Source organism: Staurois parvus, unplaced genomic scaffold (assembly GCF_062004578.1).
Source record: "Staurois parvus isolate SC_StPar_1 unplaced genomic scaffold, SC_StPar_1.0 ptg000981l, whole genome shotgun sequence".
Taxonomy (NCBI): domain Eukaryota; kingdom Metazoa; phylum Chordata; class Amphibia; order Anura; family Ranidae; genus Staurois; species Staurois parvus.
Genome location: NW_028318777.1, coordinates 426394 through 438584, shown reverse-complemented (window position 1 = coordinate 438584; position 12191 = coordinate 426394). Strand labels below are relative to the sequence as shown.

Genomic DNA, 12191 nt, shown 5'->3' with positions numbered 1-12191 from the left:
GGATGTCAGTGACCCCAAGTCAGTTCCCCCCCAGTGTCAAAATGTCCGCCGCAGTCCCGCCATAAGTCGCTGGTCGCCGCCATATGTCGCTGATTGCCGCCATTATTAGTATAAATAAAAATTAAAAATCCCAGTATCTTTCCCGCCATTTGTAAACGCTATAACTTTCACGTAAACCAATTAATTTACACATATTGGGTTTTTTTTTTAGCAAAGACATGTCGCAGAATGCATTTTGGCAGAAATTTATGACTAAATTTGATTTTTGCTTTTTTTTTACTGGACATGTTTTATAGCAAAAAGTCCAAAATATTGTTTTTTTTTTCTCAAAATTGTCAGCCTTTTTTTTTACAGCGCAAAAAATAAAAACCGCACAGGCGATCAAATACCACCGAAAGAAAGCTCAATTTGTGGGGAAAAAAAGGATGTAAATTTCATTTATGTACCGTATTGCATGACCGCGCAATTGTCCGTTAAACTAGCGCAGCGCTGTATAGCAGAAAAATGGCATAAATTGCAGTATTTATACCATAGATTGTAGACGCTATAACTTCCACACAAAGCAATCAATATACACTTATTGTGATTTTGTTTACCAAAAACATGTAGCAGAATATATTTTGGCCTAAATTTATAACCAACTTTGAGTTTACTATATATTTTTTATAGCTGAAAGTAAAAAATATTGTTTTTCTTCAAAATTTTTGGCCTTTTTTTGTTTATAGCGTGAAAAATAAAAAGCGCACAGGTGATCAAATTACACAGAAAGAAAGCTCTATTTGTGTGAAAAAAAGGACGTAAATTTCGTTTGGGTGCAGCATTGCATGACCGCGCAATTATCAGTTGAATTAGTGCAGCGCTGAGTAGCAAAAAGAGGCCTGGTCATTAAGGGGGGTAAATCCTCAGGAGCTCAAGTGGTTAATTAAACTCTCCAGTATCTTCCCAACTATAGAAGTTAAACTAATAGGTCTATAACCCCTTTCTAAATATTGGCACCACATTGGCCTTACGCCAATCCAGTGGTACTATGCCAGTCATTAAAGAGTCTCTAAAATTACAAACAATGGCTTTGAAATGCAGAGCTCAATTCTTTAAGGTCCCTTGGGTGTATGCCATCGGTTCCAGGGTCTTTATTCACCTTTATACTGTCTAAATATTTTTGGATCATATCAATAGTGAGCAATTGTTTTTAAGTGAAAAATTATTTGAAATGATGGAATCTAGTTCCACACATATGGTGGACTGGCCCCATGGTTAGGCACTTCTAGACATGAGTCCATTCCCTGATGGAGTCAGTGACCATCGTAAATATTTCCAGGAACACTCCGGTTGCCCTCTTAAATGAGCCAGTTGAGAATATCCCCAGGCATAACTAAACATTGATTTATTTTATATTTATGGCAGCTAAAATATTGCTTGTCGCAGCCTGGAAAAGTGCAGTGGTTGATCTGTATTTGCTGAAACGTAAACTCACATGGCTTATGCATAAAGAGGAACTAAACCCTCCCATCCTTTTCAGCCAAGGAAGCTGCCATCTTAGCCTCTGTGTGATCTGCAGCTGCCATGGTGCTGCCCATGTGATCAGTTATGATACCAGCCATTTGATGATTTGACAGTTTGGCTGAAAGCACATGTGAAGGTTAGCATTCCTGGCATACCTTAAATGTAACTGATTTTTCAAACTGTTAAAGTGATTGGTTTAATTCCGCTTTAAAAAAAAATTGTGTACTTCGAGATAAACAATTGATGTTTGAAAAGATTTGGAAACCCTTGGCTCTCAAATCTACAATTACCATCTGGATAGAGGCGGATATATTGCAGACCTCCAGACAGGCATCCCTTTCCCCCATTCCTCCTCCCCTGCCTTCCTTCTTTTGAACTTTAATTTCCATCCTTTCCATTATTCTTTTCATCATTTCTGTACTGAGCAGTACTCATGATTAGGGCCGTATGGGTTTAGGGGTATGTGCCCAGAAAGCAGGTATTTTATGTTCTTGGCATACCTTCCTAATCCAAACCATTTACTAGAAGTCATGCAGATAAACTGCGTTGATCGGCATAGAAAACAATTGTTCTCTATGCACCCTCTTCACAACTGTGTTTAGGTATGGTGCGTGGCATATACAGGTCAGCATGTCTGCATTTTTATGCAGCACAATGCAAAACACCTCACGTGGGCTGATGTGAATGAGCCCTAAAGAATCATTTTCCTTCTCTGGCCCGATTAAGCACCTATGGAAGGAAAACACAGACTATTATTTGCCAAGGTCCCGACAGCCACACAATAAGGACCAAAGGGCTCCAATCCACAGACTGAGCACCAGGGGTCTGCACCAATTTTAGGGAGACCAGGGCTCAGCAAATTCTTCCAAAACTTTTAATGCCACATTGTTTAAAAAAAAACAAAACAAAAAAAACAGTTTACACTCATACAAAGTATAGGAGTGCAAACTATGTAATGAAATGCTTGAAGGCTCTGGATGGGGCTGGGTGTCACTGTGAGGGGATGGAGTTACTGGAGAGGTTAGGGGACTCTGCAGCAGGCTTGGTAGCCCTGTAGGGGGTTGAGGTCTTTCCAGGAGGCTGTGGGCTTTGCAGGTGTCTTGTAGGAGATGGAAGGGCACTGTGGGTGACTGGGAGGTATTGTGAACTGGAAGATATTGTGTACTGGTGAAGGCTCTGTAGCAGGCTGGGGGCATTGGGGGAGGCTGAGGGCCACTGTTGAGGACTGAAGGCTTTCAGGGGGCTTGGGAGCACTGTGGGGGGTTGAGTGCCACTGAGGGCAATTATGGGAGGTTAGAAGAACTATGGGAGCTGAGAGGCACTCTGGTAGGTTAGGGGATCTACAGCTGTCTACAGGGTCCGGAGGAGAGAGGACATGGCCCCGTGGTTGAAAACCACCGATTTACTGTATACAGATCCTCCCAGTCATCTTTACAAGCAAGTGGACATATAAAGAAGACAACAATCATAAATAATACAGTTCACCACCTGCCCCCCACATGTCAACATTAGCCAGAAGAGGATCCTTCATCTCACTGCTTTCTTGAACATATGTATTCTTTTATATTAATTTATGTTATATAATACAACAGCCTCAATCCATGTAGGTGTGTTAAAGCAGTCAAAGATCTAAATCACATACAGCAGACAGATGACTGACACACGTCTGTCCTCTACAGCCCAACCATCGCCTCTTCATACATGTCATCATGCAGGAGGACCACACACTGACATCTACACACAGCCCAGCACACCTACAGGATATTCATAGCTGGTGGTCCAACAGTGTGTGCCTCGGATCACAGAGCCCCATGTATATAGAATGTCACTGGATTAAGTCTTGTGATGTTGTGACCACAGATCCCAGTGTATATAATATATATATATATCATCACCTTCAGTGTCCTCGTCTTCAAGCACCTATCCCTCCAAGCGGCAAACAATTACCTGCAGAAACCTTCAGAACTTTAACCCTTCTCTTTTCCACTCTGCAACTGACTACCTCTATGACAGAATCTCTCCCCTGTCCTGCCCTGACCTGGCCACTACTGTCTACAACAGTTCACTTTCATCCACACTAGACTCACTTGCTCCTCTAACTATACAAAGTATCAGGCCCCAACCTCTAGGCTCCATGCACACTGTATAAAGTCATGTTAAAAACTTGAGTTTTCCAGCGTTTTAGTTTTTTGCATCAATGTTTAGCCGCGTTTTTTTGCTGAAAAAAAGCCCAAAAATGCCAGTTTGCCACAGTTTACCACGTTTTTCAGCGTTAGAGCGTTTTTAGAACTAAAAAACTCCTCTAAGAACCCACTAGTTCTGGGTTTTATTTTCCAGCCAACAAACGCCCCTGCCAAAAAATGCTGATTACAGTCTAGGTGTGCATGGATACATAGGATAACATGCTGGGGAGTTTATTGGCTGTAGAAAAAAAAATTACAAAAGCCAAAAACAGCAGCTGTGAAAACGTCCAGTGTGCATGAGGACTTATAACCGTGGCAGGCTGACAACACCAAAAATCTTAACAGATATAGCCGTACACTGGAGCGATTGCGGCGTCAAACCAAATCCCAGCAAGCATTCACCTTATATAAATCTGCTTTCTTAACATACAATTCCTCCCTTCATGCTGCCAAACAAGCCTACTTTGTCACTGTTATTACTACCTTGTCATCCAGTTCTCGTCGTCTCTTCTCTACTTTTAACTCTCTACTTTCTCCACCTCCACTCAGTAACTCACTCACTGCTTACGAGATTGCCAATCATTTCAACTACAAGATTGATGCAATTCCTAGGGGCATCTCCACTGCACAGACATCCATCCCTCTTAGCATACCTTATACTAAACCTCCCTCAACACTTTCCTCTTTTGACCTTGCTACTACTAAAGAGGTCACTAAAGTTTTCTCAGAAGCCCATCTCACCACGTGCCCCCTGGATCCTGTCCCCTCACAACTACTACGGTCACCCTCTTCTTACATCCTATGCTCCCTCACTCACATCTTCAATCTCTCCCTCTCTAATGGAGCCTTCCCTTCCCCTCTAAAGCATGCACACATCACTCCCATACTTAAAAAGCTCTTCTTGGACCCCACCAACCTGAACAACTTAAGACTCATCTCCCTGCTCCCGTTTACCTCTAAACTCTTAGAACACAGTATACAATCGCCTGAGCTCCTACCTCACTGACAACAACCTTCTTAATCCTTTACAGTTTGGCTTTCGCTTACTACACTTCACTGAAACTACCCTACTAAAACTCACTAATGATCTAACAGCTAAAACCAATGGCCACTACTCCGTACTCTTACTACTCAACCTCTCTCCACTCTCTTGGCCTCTGAGACTCTGCTCTCTCCTGGTTTTCCTCCTATCGCTGCACTCCTTCAGTATTACCTACAACTCTGTCTCCTCCTCTCCACTTCCTCTTTCTGTAGGGGTCCCTCAAGGTTCTGTCCTTGGACCCCTTCTCTTCTCCATCTACACCTCCTACCTTGGTCACTTGATAAACTCCCATGGCTTTAAGTACCATCTCTATGCTGATGACACACAAATCTATCTTTCTACCCCTCACCTCACCCCTTCAGTCTCCTCTCGCATTACTAACCTACTAAGTGATATATCGGCATGGATGTCACTCCACTCCCTCAAACTCAATCTTTCCAAAACAGAGCTCATACTATTCCCTCCAGCCCATGCCCCCTACCCCCACTTCTCCATCAAGATCAATAATATAACCATCAGTCCCTCCTCTCATGCCAGGGTGCTAGGTGTAGTCCTTGACTCCCATCTGTCCTTTCAGTACCAAATCCAATCGCTGTCCAAAACTTGTAGACTTCAACTCCACAACATATCCAAGATACGACCGTTCTTAACCTTGGAAACTACTAAGCAACTTATTCACTCCCTGGTTATCTCTCACCTTGACTATAGTAACTCCCTCCTCATTGGCCGACCTAATCGCAGGCTATCCCCTCTTCAGTCTATCATGAATGCTGCTGCCAGACTCATCCACCTTACCAACCGTTCCATATCTGCCATCCTTCTCTGCCAATCCCTCCACTGGCTTCCCATTGCCCAACGAATAAAATTCAAAACATTAACAATAACATATAAAGCCATTTATAACTCTGCCCCAAATTACATCACCAATCTTGTCTACAAATACCCAAACCGTCCTCTCCGCTTCTCCCATGACCTCCTAATCTCTAGCTCCCTTGTCTCCTCCTCTAATGCTCATCTGCAGGACTTCTTCAGAGCCTCCCCATCCTCTGGAGCTCTCTACCCCAATCTATCCAACTATCGCCTTCTCTGCCCACTTTTAGGCGATCTCTGAAAACCTATCTCTTCAGGGAAGCCTATCCGGCCCTCAGCTAATAATGGAATCTTCTATTCCTCTTATCAGTTCATCCCCCACAGTTATTATCTTTTGTACCACTAGCTCCTCCCTCTTAGATTGTAAGCTCCAAGGAGCAGCGCCCTCCTAACCCTCTTGTATTGAACTGTATCATTGCTGCATTGTCTCCCTTTATATTGTAAAGCGCTGAGCAAACTGTTGGCTCTATATAAATCCTGTATAATAATAATATATACAAAGTTTTTGTGCTGTGATTGGTTTGTGATCATAGACATTGGTGTATAGAATATATATGGAATCATTCTGTGATGACAAATTTCAATGTAGAGAATATACTTAGAATGTCATTCTGTTGTCTGTCACCACAGATGTCAATGTATGTCATATATATTGTGTGATGACAGATCTCAGTGTATATATATATATATATATATATATATATATATATATATATTGTGTGATGACAGATCTCAGTGTATATAATATATATTGTGTGATTTCAGTGTATGTCATATATATTGTGTGATGACAGATCTCTGTGTATATAATATATATTGTGTGATGTCAGTGTATGTCATATATATTGTGTGATGACAGATCTCTGTGTATATAATATATATTGTGTGATGTCAGTGTATGTCATATATATTGTGTGATGACAGATCTCAGTGTATATAATATATATTGTGTGATGACAGATCTCAGTGTATGTCACATATATTGTGTGACGACAGCTCTCAGTGTGTATATATTGTGTGATGCCAGATGTCAGTGTATATATGTTGTGTGATGACAGATGTCAGTGTATATAATATATACTGTGTGATGACAGATGTCAGTGTATATAATATATATTGTGTGATGACAGACATCAGTGTATATAATATATATTGTGTGATGACAGATCTCAGTGTATATATATTGTGTGATGACAGATGTCAGTGTATATAATATATGTTGTGTGATGACAGACGTCAGTGTATATAATATATATTGTGTGATGACAGATGTAAGTGTATATAATATATATTGTGTGATGACAGACGTCAGTGTATATAATATATATTGTGTGATGACAGATGTCAGTGTATATATATTGTGTGATGACAGATCTCAGTGTATATATATTGTGTGATGACAGACGTCAGTGTATATAATATATACTGTGTGATGACAGACGTCAGTGTATATAATATATATTGTGTGATGACAGACGTCAGTGTATATAATATATATTGTGTGATGACAGACGTCAGTGTATATAATATATATTGTGTGATGACAGATGTCAGTGTATATAATATATATTGTGTGATGACAGACGTCAGTGTATATAATATATATTGTGTGATGACAGACGTCAGTGTATATAATATATATTGCGTGATGACAGATCTCAGTGTATATATATTGTGTGATGACAGACGTCAGTGTATATAATATATATTGTGTGATGACAGACGTCAGTGTATATAATATATGTTGTGTGATGACAGACGTCAGTGTATATAATATATATTGTGTGATGACAGATGTCAGTGTATATAATATATATTGTGTGATGACAGATGTCAGTGTATATATGTTGTGTGATGACAGACGTCAGTGTATATAATATATATTGTGTGATGACAGATGTCAGTGTATATATGTTGTGTTATGACAGACGTCAGTGTATATAATATATATTGCGTGATGACAGATCTCAGTGTATATATACTGTGTGATGACAGACGTCAGTGTATATAATATATGTTGTGTGATGACAGACGTCAGTGTATATAATACAGTCATGGCCGAAATTGTTGGCACCCTTGATATTTTTCCTGAAAATCAAGTATTTCACACAAAAAAGGTATTGCATTAACACATGTTTTGCTATACACATGTTTATTCCCTTTGTATGTATTGGAACAAATATAAAACAGAGGCAGAAAAGCAAATATGACATAATGTCACACAAAACCCCAAAAATGGGCTGGACAAAAGTATTGGCACCCTTAACTTAATATTTGGTTGCACACCCTTTGGAAAACATAACTGAAATCAGTCGCTTCCTATAACCATCAATAAGCTTCTGACACCTCTCACCCGGAATTTTGGACCACTCTTCCTTTGCAAACAGCTCCAGGTCTCTCTTATTGGAAGGACACCTTTTCCCAACAGCAATTTTAAGATCTCTCCACAGGTGTTCAATGGGATTTAGATCTGGGCTCATTGCTGGCCACTTCAGAACTCTCCAGCGCTTCTTTGCCATCCATTTCTGAGTGCTTTTTGACGTATGTTTGGGGTCATTGTCCTGCTGGAAGACCCAGGATCTTGGACGCAAACCCAGCTTTCTGACACTGGGCCCTACAGTGCGACCCAAAATCCTTTGGTAATCCTCAGATTTCATGATGCCTTGCACACAGTCAAGGCACCCAGTGCCAGAGGCAGCAAAACAACCCCAAAACATCATTGAACCTCCACCATATTTTACCGTAGGTACTGTGTTTTGTTCTTTGTAGGCCTCATTCCGTTTTCGGTAAACAGTAGAATGATGTGCTTTACCGAAAAGCTCTATCTTGGTCTCATCTGTCCACAAGACGTTTTCCCAGAAGGCTTTTGGCTTACTCAAGTACATTTTGGCAAACTGTAGTCTTGCTTTTTTATGTCTCTGTGTCAGCAGTGGGGTCCTCCTGGGTCTCCTGCCATAGCGTTTCATTTCATTTAAATGTCGACGGATAGTTCGCGCTGACACTGATGCTCCCTGAGCCTGCAGGACAGCTTGAATGTCTTTGGAACATGTTTGGGGCTGCTTATCCACCATCCGGACTATTCTGCGTTGCAATCTTTCATCAATTTTCCTCATCCGTCCACGACCAGGGAGATTAGCTACAGTGCCATGGGTTGCAAACTTCTTGATAATGTTGCGCACTGTGGACAAAGGCAAATCTAGTTCTCTGGAGATGGACTTGTAACCTTGAGATTGTTGATATTTTGCCACAATTTTGGTTCTCAGGTCCTCAGACAGTTCTCGTCTCCTCTTTCTGTTGTCCATGCTTAGTGTGGCACAGACAGACACACAATGCAAAGGTTAAGTGAACGTCTCTCCTTTTTATCTGCTTTCAGGTGTGATTTCTATATTGCCCACACCTGTTACTTGCCCCAGGTGAGTTTACAGGAGCATCACATGCTTGTAACATTCTTATTTATCCGCAGTTGTGAAAGGGTGCCAATACTTTTGTCCAGCCCATTTTTGGAGGTTTGTGTGACATTATGTCGAATTTGCTTTCTTTCCTCCCTTTTTTTGTTTTGTCCCAATACACACAAAGGGAATAAACATGTGTATAGCAAAACATGTGTTAATGCAATACGTTTCGTGAGAAATACATGATTTCCTGGAGAAATATCAAGGGTGCCAACAATTTCGGCCATGACTGTATATGTTGTGTGATGACAGACGTCAGTGTATATAATATATATTGTGTGATGACAGACGTCAGTGTATATATGTTGTGTGATGACAGACGTCAGTGTATATAATATATATTGTGTGATGACAGATGTCAGTGTATATAATATATATTGTGTGATGACAGATGTCAGTGTATATATGTTGTGTGATGACAGATGTCAGTGTATATAATATATGTTGTGTGATGACAGACGTCAGTGTATATAATATATATTGTGTGATGACAGATGTCAGTGTATATAATATATACTGTGTGATGACAGATCTCAGTGTATATAATATATATTGCGTGATGACAGATCTCAGTGTATATATACTGTGTGATGACAAACGTCAGTGTATATAATATATGTTGTGTGATGACAGACGTCAGTGTATATAATATATGTTGTGTGATGACAGACGTCAGTGTATATATATTGTGTGATGACAGACCTCAGTGTATATATATTGTGTGATGACAGATGTCAGTGTATATATATTGTGTGATGACAGATGTCAGTGTATATATATTGTGTGATGGCAGATGTCAGTGTATATATATTGTGTGATGACAGATCTCAGTGTATATATATTGTGTGATGACAGATCTCAGTGTATATATACTGTGTGATGACAGACGTCAGTGTATATAATATATATTGTGTGATGACAGACGTCAGTGTATATAATATATATTGTGTGATGACAGATGTCAGTGTATATATATTGTGTGATGACAGATGTCAGTGTATATATATTGTGTGATGGCAGATGTCAGTGTATATATATTGTGTGATGACAGATCTCAGTGTATATATACTGTGTGATGACAGATCTCAGTGTATATATACTGTGTGATGACAGACGTCAGTGTATATAATATATATTGTGTGATGACAGATGTCAGTGTATATATATTGTGTGATGACAGACCTCAGTGTATATATATTGTGTGATGACAGATGTCAGTGTATATATATTGTGTGATGACAGACGTCAGTGTATATATACTGTGTGATGACAGACGTCAGTGTATATAATATATATTGTGTGATGACAGATGTCAGTGTATATAATATATATTGTGTGATGACAGATGTCAGTGTATATATGTTGTGTGATGACAGACGTCAGTGTATATAATATATATTGTGTGATGACAGATGTCAGTGTATATAATATATATTGTGTGATGACAGATGTCAGTGTATATATGTTGTGTGATGACAGACGTCAGTGTATATAATATATATTGTGTGATGACAGATCTCAGTGTATATAATATATATTGTGTGATGATGACAGCTCCCGGTGTCTATAGGCTGTGATTGTGCCGCCGGTACACACATACCTCTTCCGAGCCTGTGACTCAACGTTTCCGCCTCTTTGACACTTCCGCTTCTCTGGCTGGCAGCTGCGCCGTAGCCGGCATGGAGCAATGAGAATGTCTGGAGCTGCCACGCTAATAGAGGACAGAGCAGCAAGGGAGCGCGGCGTGTAACCTCGCGAGATTCCAGAGTGGATTCCGGGGGCATATGAGATTACCAGTGTGGGTGGTGAGAAGTGAGACCAATCATTCCCCCGGACTCCGCTCTCCCTCCTCTCTCCAGGAACGTTCGCAGCTCCATGCAGAGGAACCTCCACTGGCCACATTCTGGTGACGTCAGCGGGAGAGTTGACAGCACGCTGGTCACGTGCTTGACGTGTTTACTTGCAGAGACCAGGGGTGGTGGGGGAGAGTGTGGGCGGGGCCAGTACTATCCAATGTGCCCATTTCTCATAGGTGCCAGGTGTTGTTTATGTAGAGGAGCTTTTGGAAACAAGTCGCTTTGTTTCAGGTTCGATCCCATAGTTGTGTGTCAGAGCAAACAAATACAGAGTACATCTCAATACAGGCAAATGATGTCACTAGGGTGGCCACCTCATCCTTCCCACACTTTGAATGACAATTGTGCGATCATGCAACCCTGCACCCATATGAAGTTTTTTAGTTTTTTTCACACAAATAGAGCTTCTAATCTAATCACCACTGGGTGTTTTATTTTTTACGCTATAAACAAAAAAATTGAAAACAAAACGTTTTTCTTTATTATAAAACAGGTAATTTTTCTCCTTCACTTATGTGCGCTGATGAGGCTGCACAGATAGGTAGCACTGATGGGTGGCACTGATAGGCAGCACTGATAGGTGGCACTGATGAGGTGGCATGGATAGGCAGCACTGATGCTGCTGCACTGATACGCAACAATGATGGGCACTGATAGGTGGCACTGATTGGCAGCACTGATGGGGGGTACTGGTGGGTGGCACTACTAGGCACTGATGGGCACAGTTGGGTGGCATTGATGGGCACAGGTGGGTGGCACTGCTGGGCACTGGTAGGTGGCACTGCTGGGCACTGATCATCACTGGTGCCATTCTGTCCACTGACAATTGCCGGTTATCAGCAGTACTTTCAGTACTTACTGTCACAGCGTGAGGAAACTGCATTTACCGGTGATATGCTGTGTCTTTGGACACAGCTGACCACATTGTAAAAGGCCACTGTGACTGTGATCACCAGAGTAATATATTCTTCCATGATTCTCAGCTTCCACAGGGATCCCGCAGACACGGCACATACATACTTGCATTGGTCCAAGCTTCAGCAATGTAACTATTTCATAATTGCCATACCTGGAGTTCTACTGAAAAGAGATTTACTTTTACCAAAAAACTGCCTATGCAGCTAAGGGGTGTCTGTAGAGAAAAACAAACTGGGCACCTCTGACCAAACTTGAATAATACCCTTGCTATAGCTGTAGGCTATTTACGTACCTCCTGAAGCCTGACTGAAAAACCCCAGAGATTGTACCGATTGTCATCACCAATAAAATGTACACGTGCAGAATA

The 12191-nt window shown here is 41.0% G+C and overlaps 1 protein-coding gene across 1 annotated transcript in view; it reads right to left on the bottom strand.

The window, feature by feature from the left end:
* UBE4A (ubiquitination factor E4A) overlaps positions 1 to 10895 on the bottom strand; it is an 86607-nt gene extending 75712 nt beyond the window's left edge. Inside the window, exon 1 of the mRNA XM_089657318.1 lies at positions 10651 to 10895. The gene's annotated coding sequence lies outside the window, so the exon portion shown is untranslated. The remainder of the gene's footprint in view (positions 1 to 10650) is intronic.
* Positions 10896 to 12191: the final 1296 nt, after the last annotated feature.